Source organism: Symphalangus syndactylus, chromosome 12 (genome assembly GCF_028878055.3).
Source record: "Symphalangus syndactylus isolate Jambi chromosome 12, NHGRI_mSymSyn1-v2.1_pri, whole genome shotgun sequence".
NCBI classification, from domain to species: Eukaryota; Metazoa; Chordata; class Mammalia; order Primates; family Hylobatidae; genus Symphalangus; species Symphalangus syndactylus.
Genome location: NC_072441.2, coordinates 135,947,855 through 135,960,682, shown reverse-complemented (window position 1 = coordinate 135,960,682; position 12,828 = coordinate 135,947,855). Strand labels below are relative to the sequence as shown.

General features: G+C 48.9%; 1 protein-coding gene across 3 annotated transcripts in view; it reads right to left on the bottom strand.

Annotated features, from left to right (window-relative positions):
* Positions 1–12,828, bottom strand: part of HIVEP3 (HIVEP zinc finger 3) — a 527,761-nt gene that overhangs the window by 196,745 nt on the left and 318,188 nt on the right. The window lies entirely within an intron of this gene.

Here is a 12,828-nt window from a genome sequence, read left to right as displayed (position 1 = left end):
TGCGTACACCCAGGACAAATGCCACAGGCTAGTGGGTTGCCTCCCTTCTCCAAGTGACCTCTGTGCCAGGTGCTGGGCAAAGCACTTTGGTTAAGCCGTGCAGGATGGCAGAATGTTCCTACAATTTTGGGTACAAGGACCTCTCTTTGTATGAAATTATTTCTCCAAACTCCTCTTGATAGTAACTGTATACCTATTATCTTCTCGTTGAGAAAATAAACAATACAAAAGTTACAATGAACTAATGCTTTACAATTAACTTGTATCTTAGTAATTATAGCACCACTACATATATTTAAATCACGGCTGGACACGTACTCATTTGAGACATGTTATTTATGTCTTCTGGGCTTAAGGCTTTGAGCCCTTGGGGATCCATTCATTCAATATTCATTCATTCAACAAACATTTATGGAGCATCTCTGAGATGTCCAGCCCTCTGGTTCAAAGGTTAGGGATCCTGGTTCAAGAAGGAGCTGCAGCTCTGCAGTGAGGTACACTTAAGCTTAAGCCCAGGTAACGCTGGATGTGTGCCCTTAGGGAGGCCATCTGGTCTTCCTCCAGCTCTGAGTCCTCAAGAGTAAGATGGAGATGTAATCCTGACATTGGAAAGTTGTTATGAGGAGTAAATGAGATAGTAGAAAGCACCCAGGTAAGGGCCTGGCACAAAGCAGAAGCTCAACAAATGGGCACCCGAGGATTATCATCATCACCATCATCCCCATCAACATCAACATCATTACTATCAACAACAGCAGCAGCAGCACCACCACCACCGTCTTGCTTCCCTTCTCTTACTGAACCTTGAGAAGCCTTTCCTTGTCCCTCTACTAGGGTATACAGTAGTTTCTACCTTATAATAGAGTTATTTGTATCCACACTTATAATACCTTATAATAGAGTTATTTGTATCCACATTTTCTTTCTTTGGTTCATGCCCAGCTCTGTAATTTCAGAGTTGCGTGAACTTAGGTAACTTATTTAACCTCTCTGAATTTGTTTCCCCATATGTAAAATGGGAACTGTATTTTTAGTAATTCATTGAATTGTAATGACTAAATGAACTGATGTACATAAAACCTCAATACAGCCTCTGTCATGTGGTAAATGCTCAGATATTGCAGGTTATTATTGTTCATGTTATTGTTATTATTATTACCATTATTATTAATACAATTTCTCCTCCTGGCCTGTGAGCCCCTAGGGGCATAGACCATTGAAATTCATTTCTGTCTCCCCACAGAGTCTAGCACAAGGCCGGTCTCCCAGCAGACATTAATAAATGATTGCTAAAACAGTCTTGGAGGTTCACAGAAATCAAGTGCAAAATAACTCAAGGGGCATGGTCAAGGGTAAAGAGCCTTGTTAGGACCCTGAAAAACTCTAACGGATGTCCTGAAGGGAGCTCTTTGTCACCCATGGAGCCAAGCTGCAGGACTGCTAGGACCATTCATTCATTCATTCATTCATTTATTCATCGCACTGACACCCAATTTTCACTTTGGTTGACTAACAAACCCTTGCCCAGTGCTTTTTCCTATTGTGAAATCTTGTTTCCATCTGCCACCGCATTTAGTCTCCACGAAAATTTTGAGAAGAAGATAGAATAGGTACATTACTGACAATCCATTCTGTAAATAGATGAAGGCCCAGAGAGGTGACAAGGCTTGACAAAGGACATACAGCTGTCAAGGCCACAGTGGGAAATGGACCAAGGTTCTGCTCATGATCTTCACTCCTTCCTGCTGGCACGTTCCAAATCCAGGATCATTCATTCTTGATTCTCATTGTCCAGTTTGCTTCTCAGCAAATAAAACTGAATTAAATTATTTTTGGTGTTATTTTAACATGACTGTTAGAAAAGAAAGGCTCTAAATTCCATGAGGGCAGAGACTATGAGAGCCCTAACAGTGTGGGGGCAGGTAAATGTACGAACTCTGATCCCAGACTGCATGCGTCCGAATCCTGATTCTGATACTTAATAGCTGTGGGACCTTGGGCAAATTACTTAACCTCTCTGTGCTTCAATTTCTTCATCTATAAGGAAAGGATAATAATAGCTATCTATAGGGTTGTTGTGAGGATTAAGTGATCTAATCCACGTACAATCCCTAGAACAGTACCTGGTGCACAGTAAGGGTTAGCTGTAATTACTATTTGTATCATTATTTGTGACATATCTCCTGTACCTAGCATAAGACCCAACACATAAAAAATCCCTAATAAATATTTATTGGATTGTTGAATGGATAAAATACTTTCTGTAAAGAAGTAAGTATCTATGCTTTAAGTATTATTAAATATCTATGCTTAAGTATTATTGAGCAAGGCAAAAGAATAGCTGAAGCTCTGGCCCCAAAGAAGCTGGAGTCCCCCAATTCCTTGCTCACAGATCTAGGCGGGAGGAGATTCGTGATTCCAGGATTCAAAGGCCTGTCCACCAACTGGCAGGAAATGTGGCTCATGGTTAGGAACACAGGTTTTAGAGTCAGACACTTAAATTCAAGTCCTCACTCTTGTTCTGTCACTCACTAGTTGTATACTTACCTCCTGTACTTGCCTCAGTATCCTCATCTGTAAAATGGGAATACTCACACCTACCTTGAAGGAATGTTGGGTGGATTAAATGTCACATGCAGGAGGTGAAGCTTCCTGCACCTGGGCCCAGTCCACAGCCATAGTAACAATGAGCTTACAGGATCAACAGCAGCTCGTCCTATGGGCCAACTCATTCTGTGCTAAGCATCACTTCCACCGCTCTCTCCCTCACATGGGATTTGGGGGCCTTCACCAGGGATGGACTCATTTGCACAGCCCAGGCTCCACCTTCTAGGCCAAAAGGCTGCTATGAAAAGGCAAACTCTCTATTTGGCTTCAGCATGAACTGGGCTCTGTGGAGGCGAGACAGATGCTTAGGAAGTGGGCTCCTGGGAAAGGTGGTCTCCAGAGAATCAGCTTAGAGAGTTCCTTGCAAGCGCCAGTGCCAGCAACTAGCAGCCTGTATGTAGCTGCCTGAGTCAGTCCCAGTCCCTGTGGTGGCTACAGACCCTTCCTTTACTCTGTTTCTCCCGCTAAGACCCCAAGGCTGGCAGCCTGTCCTGCTTATGGGAAGGAGCTAACATCCATTGAGCCAGAAGCTTTAATTCTTTGCCTCGTTGACACTTCACAATGAGTCTGCGGTGGGCACTTGAATCTTGCCACATACCAGCCATGAGACCCTGGGCAAACCATTCAGCTGCCCATGTCTCTTTCCTTATCTGTGAGCACATGTCAATATCCTTGTTCATTAGACCCATTTTGCAGAAAAGGAAGCTGAACCATAGAGAGGGAAAGGCATTGTCAAGATCATAGACCTAATAAATGACAAAGCTGGAGCTGTTTGACTTCAAAGTTCCATGCGTTCATTCATCCATCAATTATTATTTCAGAGCCTACCATGTGGTGGGCACTGGATCCATAGATTCTTTTTAAAAATATTCATCTTATCAATTTCCCACTGCTCCTAAGACACCAGTATGCAAGGCAATTCAATTTAACAAAGACATCAAGTCCTTCTACGTGCCCAGGCACTGTGCGAGGTTCTGGTATAAAGGATCACATTGAACCCTCATGACAATCCTGTGCAGTTGACCTTTTTATGCCCTTTACAAATGACAAAATGGGTAATTCAAAGAGGCAAGAGAACGTGTCCAGGCTCACTCACGGAGCCTGGATGGACGCCTATGCCCATGTGATGCCAAAACTCACTTCCTTCCCTTCCCACCATGTTTCTTTCTCTCCGAGATGCTCTCATCTCCCCATCCTGGCCTGGCCTGCAACGATGCGGCCTCTGGAAGTTCCATCAGTATCCCTGGCAGAAGGTGTTCTCCATTCAGCAGAGAAGGATAGCTGTCAGCCCTACCAGCCTGTGCCATCCACACTGGATCTTCAGGACTCTGCTTCTCCCTGGCTCCTTCCACTCCCTGAACTTGACCCCAGGATGACAGACCTGTAAAACCCAGAAACTTGTTTGCTTGTATCTTGCCTACTTCCAAAAAGGATGTGAGGAAGGTTAAGGAACAAAAGTGCAGACCGAGGCTCAAAACACTGGACAAAAGCAAAATCCAGATGTAAAAGAGCAGGGGGTGCTGGAAGCAAATGTTTTGAAGGACACTGCCCGGCGCTCACAGGGTGTGAGGAAATGGGTGCTCTCACATCGCTGCTGGTAGTGAAAATAGACAGAGTGCAACTTCAGAGCGTGCATCAAGAACTTTGCCTCACAAATATCCACACTTCTGGGCGTAGTCATCCCAATTCCCAGGAAGACAGTCTAAGAAAAAAAATTCTAAGCAAGTTCCATGCAGTCTTACTTCTAATACTGAGGCATTGAATACCGACAACAAATCTAAGTGCTAACACAGGGAAAGGGCTAACACACCATTGAAAACTAGGGTACAGCTATATCAGGGGTTGATAGCCTGCAGTACAAATCTAACTGGTAGCCTGTTTTTGTAAATAAAGTTTTATTGGGACACAACCATGCAAACACATGGAAAGGGTTAACCTACCATTGAAAATTAGGGTACAGCTATATCAGAGGTTGACAGCCTGCGGGACAAAACAGGGTACATGTGCAAGTTTGTTACATAGGCATATTTTGTGATGCTGAGGTTTGGGCTTCAAATGATCTCATCGCCCAAGTGTGAACATAGTACACTATAGGTAGTTTTTCAACCCTTACCCTCTTTCCTCCCTGTCCCCTTTTAGGATCCCCCGCGTTTATTGTTCTCATCATTGTGTCCGAATATACGTGTTTTATTTTTATTTATTTACTTGTTTTTTTTGAGATGGAGTCTTGCTCTCTTGTCCAAGCTGAAGTGCAGTCTCAGTTCACTGCAACCTCCACCTCCCAGGTTCAAGACATTTTCCTGCCTCAGCCTCCCTAATAGCTGGGATTACAGGTGTGCACCACCACACCTGGCTAATTTTTGTATTTCTGGTAGAGGCAGGGTTTCAGCATGTTGGCCAGGCTGGCCTTGAACTCCTGACCTCAGGTGATCCACCCACCTCGGCCTTCCAAAGTGCTGGGATTACAGGCGTGTGCCACCATGCCAGGCTGGAATACATGTATTTTAAAAAGAGAGATGCCTAGCTGAATACGCTCTGGGCGTATTAGTGGCCACAGTAAAGAGTAAAGATGGGTCTTAATTGTCTGGCAGTAGGAGGGGACCAGGAAACCAGGAAAGTCAAACTCTCCTGGCCCAGATTTTGGAGAGGAATTAGTCACCAGGGTCTTTGTTTCAAGGAGTTTCTGAGCAACACAATGGACAACTTTCTCTGTTGTTCTGCCGATGTGCTGAGGTGTTGCCCACATAGACAGCAAGTCCTGGTTATTGGTCCTCTAACAATGTCAAAGAAAGAATGTTAAGCTATCGTTCTATAAAGGCAATTCACTCAGTGGCCAGGGTGATATAGGAGTTCAGTTCAAAGAAAATATTGCAGAATCTTGTAGAAAAAAGCATCAATGTATCTAGCTGACCAGTGAGTTTTAGCCAGAGAATCTTTTCTTGGAAAATAACCCTTAAATTGCAGATCAGCGTGTAAGACAGATAAAGGCAGGGTACTCTGGTAGAAGCTGAGCTGGGTATATTTCAATGCTGCTCCCCTCAGCTCCCCCGGGGCTGCCCCTTGAAGGGGTTCTGCAGGACCTCTGGGGCTTCTTAGAGTCCAGCTGGTAAACTGCTACATTAGACCATCCCCAGGGCACCTGCTGCATCCCTGGTCTTTTGCCAAGTCGAGGGCACTGGCAGGAGAAGCAGAGGATACTCTGCTACCCACAGAAGGCAGAACCATGTCCTCTAGAAACCAGAACTACCATGAGGGCAATGACAAGATTTCGCTGTGAAAATTAAAAAGTGCAACTTATGATTATGCTTCCATGGAGGGCCTTGGGTGGGGCAAGAAAGGACTTACCCTCTCTCGGATGGCAGTTCTGGAGCAGCTTCAAGGCTCTTAAAGGGCCAAGGCTGAGGCTCAAGTCCTGGTACTGGGAAGGGTGAGGAGGGTCTCTGGCGGGTGGATATGCCTAGAGGACAAATGTGTGAACCAAGGTCTTGGATCCATTTTCATTCCAAGAGGGAAGAACAAGAAGCCTATTGGGAGTGGGGTGTAGAGGGTACAGTGAAGTCACTAAGAGGGGGATCTGGGGTCAGATTTGAATCCTGCTCTGCTACTTATTAGCTGTGCCCATGAGAAAGTTACTGACTCTTTCTAAACCTCAGTTTCCTCATCTGTAGAAAAGGAAAATGAAAGCCATATACGATAGAGTTGTTGGAAGAATCAAATGATTTACTGCGTGCCAAGTACTTAGCACCTTACCTGGCCTAATGAATACATGCTCAATAACGGTTTGCTATCTGCAGCAATAGACCTGGCCAAGCCGAATCCTGGCCTGTCAGGGGTCAGTAAGCCTGGGGTTTGACCTTTAATTCATGCAGGCTTGAAGAAAGATTCAGGGATGTTCCGGGGCTGACACCAGTTTCCTGTAGCTGATGAACAGAAGACTCGTTAGAATTTCTAGAGTGACTGGGAGATGCCAGGGGGGGCCATCCCCCAGGTGAGTGCACAGGGAGGCTCTAGAAGGATTCGATGGAATTCTCTGCCCTATCAGGGTGACATTAGGGAGGGACTACCTTTGTGGGGACCTGAGAGAGTGCTCATGTGCCTCCTGCTCTGAGTGACCAGCCCCATGCACTTGAGATTGTGCATCGTTTACCCTCACATGGGAAGGCATGCCAGGCAATCTCTGCTCTGTCTCTGGGTCAAGCATCATGTGCCACTGTGGTGGGCATTTGTTGACTTTTGCCCACTCGGCACCCCTTCTCCCCACTTTGGCAATAGCATTCTGATTTCATTTGGGGAAATCAGCTCTCCTGCTCTTGGTGGACAGTAAATCAGGGCTTCCTGTTCTCTCACAACCAAGGGGAGGGCATGAGCCTGAGCCAGGCATCTCAGATGCTCTTTGCCAGGCCCTGACTCTGCGAGCTCATTCTTCCATCTCTGTGGCCATGACAAGACCACTTCTGATTAGTTCCTGTTTTCTGATCCAGGAGGGGCCCTGGATCCTTTTCTGAGTCTGCTTCTTCAGCCTTCCTGTCAATTCCGTAAGATTCTCATTATCCTTCTGATATATTCCCTCTTTGCTTAAGTTATCTCAAGTCAGCTTCTGTTGCTTACACTGAAGAGCCCTAATGGATTCTGAGAGGAGTAAGTCAAATGGCTTCCTTTGGCACAAAAGGCTACGACCAGGAGCTCTGGCACCAAAACTGCAAACGAGAAAACTTCAAGTTAAGTACTAGAAGCAACCTAGTAGCCATGTCATCCCCCATGTCTTCTCTGCTGTCGGAGGCTGCTTTTATTGGGGTGAGCTCAGAACTGAATGAAACTCCATTCCATTTTCCAGTGATTGGCTCATATGACTCAGTTCTGGCCAGCCGGGTCAATTACTCCCATTTTAGAGTTAAGGGAAGCCTTTCTCAGGGGTTCTGGGAAAGAGTTTCTTTGCTAATAAAAAGAGAATCTGGGGAAGATGTTCCTCTTCTGCACCCCCTACCACCACATGGCATATGGCCCTGGACTGTGCCAGCTACCCATGGCCTTGGGTGATGACACTGCAGCTATGGAGGTGAGGCTGGCCAAGGGGGAAGCTGGAACACGCCTGGATCCTGGATGTCTGGGCTGTACATTTTTCAGCTTTTGAACCACCCTTACCTCCACTCTTTGGAGTCAAACCCCTATTGTGTAAGCCCCTTGTAGTTAGCTTTCTGTTACCTGCAGCCCAAAGCCTCCTAATACCCAAGCAAGCTTTAAACCTGGGAATGGGCACCCCAGCAGCAGGCCAGGACAGCTGCATCTGGGTCATGTCAGGTGGAAGCCCGGAGAAAGGAGCATCCAGTGAGTGGGGCAGGCCTGTGGTGGATCCAAGCAGGGCCATTCACGGGTGGGACAGAGGTAGCCTCCAGGCAGTAGCAATCTCTGAGGTCAGAAGAAAGGCAGTGCCATTTCCTGATAATCTTCCTTGTTTAGGTCAGGAACCCAGCCTGTAGCTTGAGGACATGGAGAACAGAACCCAGCCCCAAGTGGGGTTTGGGTGGAACGGTGATCGCCAGTCAGGGGCTCACTGAGGACTGGAGTTCACGTGCAGCTCTGGCTTTGTAGATAATTGGAGTCTTAGGCAGGGAAATTGAGGCAGAAAGAGGCAAATCCAGTTATGCTGAGTCACTGACACGGCAAAGTTTAGGCGAGGGTGCAGCTCAGTAACCCCCACCCTCCACCGCCATCCATAGGAATGCCAGATGCAGAGTTCAGGGCAATCGGGCCAATTGCAGCTTCTGCTGGCCCACTGGGAACTAAGATTCTGCCGGCTTTAGCCAGGTTCAGCTCAGGTGATGAATAGGCACTTTGGAGGGACGTGTCTGGAGTGGGGCAGGGGGAGGTAGGGACTTTTGGTTAAGAATCCACTTCCACCAGGAGCTGAGAAAGCCCTAGGGAAGTTTCTACCTGTGCCAATCTGAGTCAACATGCAAGCAACCCTAGTGCCCGAAGAGAGCTCTACTCAAGTTCAAGGTGATAACAGCTGGACTAACACTCTGCCCTCCATCCCATTCTTCGTGCATCAGCCAGGGGATTTGTCACTTCCTCCTGCCGCATTTCTCATCTGCACACTCTGCCTCTTTAGAGCTCCCATCTCCCCTCTCCTAGCACAGGGCAAAACCCCAAAATAGTCCCTGGGGGTCATTTTCAGGGCTGGAAAGATTCTAAAAGTGTACACTCTTCATGTGACCAAAAGGAAAACAGAAGCACAGAGAAGAGCAAGGGTGTTCTGTCATCCTGCTGTGTGACCCAGGGCAGCCAACACCAGCTCTAAGGTCGTGCCAGCTCTGACATCCCATGGCTCTGCTTCAAAAGGACAAGCACATGTGAAGTGGTCAATGAATTCTTCAGAGCCTTATGGAATGGCTCTAACTCTAAGCCCTCAGTGAGGGTCTGACTGTCCTCTCCCCCATCTCTTCTCTTCCAATGGCTGGTCCCCTGCGCCAACTGGCCAGCACAGTCCTACCCCTTGCTCTCAGCCCGGTCCTCCCTCTCACAATGAGGGGCATCTAAAGAGCCCGCGCCCAGGCTTCCCTGCCCTAATATTGTGTCCTGTGTCTAGAAACTACGTGCCTGTCTTGTTCCCAAGGCCAAGCACCCACCTTATTCCTGGGCACTGGTGCTGTGTCCTGCCGTGGCCTCACACCCGAAGCCTGACTCCCCAGTCCCTGTGGCTGTGCAGCAGTGGTCACCATAGGATGGTGGCTGATCATAGCTTCTTAAGGACCTGATTCCTGCCAGGTTCTCAGCTAAGAATTTGACATGGATTACTCCACTGACTCCCCAAGGAGGGCCTTATCGTGTAGTCACCATCGCTACTCTCACTTTACAGATAAGGAAGCTGAAGACCAGAGAAATCAACCAGCTTGCTGAAGGTTGCTTGGCTTCCTTGGGAAGCGGTAGTGCCTCGAAGATGCCCCTGAGTCGGCCCTTTTCTCTGGACTCTCCACTCTGCTGTGGGCCTAGACTGCAGTCCCCACTGCCACCCACTGGGCTGGCCTTCTAGTGCCCTCCCTTCCCTTTGCACACGATTGGTCACAGGTTCCTGACTTCTCTCACTTGGTAGCCCCAGGCCTATGCCTGGCCATGATATCTCCTTCAGAGAGGGGTGAGATTTGACAGGACCCAGAAGAACAGGCAGAGGGTATGGGGAGGCCAGGAAGAGGCCAGAAATCAAGGCTGGTGATTTGCAAATGCAGAGCTCATGGCAGCATCCATGGGGTCTACTGGTTCCCTCTCTAGCTCGCTCACTGGCAGTTGCTGGGCTATAGCTTCATGGGCTGATGGTGGCCGACCATCACCACCACCCAGTGGACACTAAGGAGCACAGTGAAAAGGCTTGGGCTTTGGGGCCAGACAGTCCTGTGTTCAGATCCCAGCTCTGTCCCTTAGAAGCTCTGCAAGCTTGAGGAAGTTCCATGGGAAGGTGATCTCTTTGAGTCTTAGACTTCCCAGCAATAAAATGGGGTTGATAACACCGATCCTGCATAGCCTTTGTGAGGACATATGAAAAGCAATTGTCAAATGCCTGGCTCTCGGTAAAAGCTGGTTCCCTTTTACGCCTTTTCCTCATCCCTCCTGCTGCCCCTTGGAGCTGGCTGCCTCCCGATGCCAGAGACAGGCTCCCTGTGTTGAGCGGCCCGAGTGGTTCCAACGATGCCCACCACGTGGCTGGCAGGGGCCCGAGCACACTCGGCACACTGGAGATAAATACAGGGTCCAGGCACCTGACTCTAAACAATGGGCTATTCTGGGGTTTTAATTGCTCATCAAAGGGAAGGCAGGCTCTGGGCGGTGACCAACCTTGGAGGTCAGGACATGCACTGGGGTGGCAAACAGGGCAGCAAACACACCAAGGTGCAGGTGCAGAAACGCCAGCCAGCAGGTCGCTAATCCCAGAATGTCACTGAGGGAGGGTGGTTAACAAGCCTCTAGGGTGATTACCCTCTCAGTGTACAAATGGGGAAACTGAGGTCCAGGGAGGAGAGCACTGTATTCTACTGCTTCAACAAGCACTCATCAAGCACCTGCTCCGGGCTGTGCTCTGTGCTCTGCCTCAGCATCTCACTGTGTGAGGCAGAGACAGATTCAACACACGCAGTTACAGTGCCCTGCGACAAGTGGCAGGAGAAGCAGGAACATGGCCGTGGTGATATGAAGGAGGCATGCCGCCCTAGTCACATGCACCATTCATTCCGTAAAGATGCGCCCACTGCTTGTGCGCACCAGGCACTGCTCAGGTGCTGGAGACACAGCCCTCGATGAAGGCCAGGCCCTGCCTCTGTGGGGTTTCCAGTCTCCTGGCAGAGAAAGGCAGTAGCATAAATGAAGAGGTAGAGGATGTAACATCAGGGTGTGTAAGCGCCGAAAAGGAAAACAAAGCAGGGTAAGGGGACAGTGGGCACCTGCGGCTGGCCGATGGTTTAGGCAGATGGTCAGGGCCGATGCTAACAGTGACAAATTAACCACATGAGATGCGCAGGACAATGAAGGCTCTGCCCTTCTGAGTGAAGAGGGAAACCAGCGTCGTGAGCTGACCTGCCTCAGGAGTCTCAGAAAACCAGAAACAGAGCCACAACCTGTCCCAGGTCTCTTGTATCACAGGCCAGAGCTGGTCCCCTGCATGGCCCGGCAGCCCCTCCCTTCATAGCCACCTTTCCTTCCTCCATCCTCCCTGGGGGGAAGCAACAAGCTGGTGCCCTCCCAGGCTGGAGGCCAAAGCCATCAGGCCTTTTCAGCCATCACCTCCTTCCTGGCCAGTTGCCCATGCTGGCCTCAGGCAGTGGAGTCTGACAGGAGATCCTTGGCCTCCTGACACAGCGGGGCAGGCTTGTCCTTCCCTCTGCCACCTCCCACCGATGTGGAAGTCTTGGTGTCAGACACACGTGGTCCTTCCACTTCTGAGATGTGTGACCTTGAAAAGTTCAGCAGAGCATTTGTCAAAACTGGATGCTGGGCCATTCTCACAGAGCCCCTGGGAGGATTAAATAAAGTAAGAAATGAAAGGCGCCCAGGAGCCTATGGCCTGCAGCAGGCTTGGTAGGCATGGACACCTTCCCCTCTTGCAGTGTCCTCCCACCCCCCATCCGCACCCCAGCCCAGAGCATCACTCCCTCTTCTGAGGAGTGTGCTTGTTTTCTCTTTCTGGGTCCGCTTTTTGTCCCTGAATAGGACTGCCAACCTCAGAGAGCAGTCTCTGGCTTCTGCAAGTTCCTGAGCCTCCTGCCTGGGGCTCAGCACAGAGAGTCACACGCAGTCGCTGCTCAATAAACGTTCTTCCAAGTAGCTTCCAGCCAGGAAAGTTTAACTTGGAGAATAATGGGGCATGTAGAGCTCTGGATTCACAGTCAGCCTCTTTATCAGCTAAATGACCCTGGGCAAGTTAACTTTTTATGTAAATGAGGATAATCACCCAATACCCCAAGGTTCTGCAACATTATATGGTGATTTTAACATTATTGTTTCCGTTATGGAATCGTAGGTGGAGACAAGAGTCTATTAAATTTGTAACCTGGTACTGCAGTTCTTCCCACAACATCCAGCCCCCTGGATGTTCCGCCTCTACTTGAACTCTCCAGTGACAGAGAACTCACTACCTGCTGGGCAGCCCATGCCATGTTTTGACTGCTTCTGAGCGTTAGAAACTTTGCTTTCTATTGTTTTAAGACCTGCCATGCTGAGCTCTGGAATGCAGGGAAATGAGTGGGTGATGAGCAAGCCTGGGGAGGGGCTGGAGAGAGCTGCAGGATGATGGTGGGAGGGTGGCAGGGAGCTGAGAGCCCCCCGAAACAATGCCGCTGGTCAGTGGGCCACAGGCTGTTAACTCCCCTTTCAAGAGAAGCTCCCGATAATGGTGCCTCCTCTGCTCATGGCTGCCTCCTGCCCAGGGCTGCTCAGCAGCTGGACTACAGGGGCCTGGGTTCTCAAGCCCTGATGTATGATTTATGACTCCGATGAGCTCACCAGCTCAGGAAGGGAGGGAGGGTGATCCGAGGGGAGGCTGGAAGAAGGCTGGTTATGGATTTTAACCCTCTGATGTTACTGGCTGGGAATTTAACATCAATAATTCAAGGCAGTGGGGAGCAAGGGATGGGAAAAAGGCAAAAGAGAGAGGGAGGTGGGGATGGAAAGGGAAAAAGGAGGAGAAGAAGTGGAGGACGGGAAGAAGAAAGGAAAAGAGGCAAAGATGCATTTATT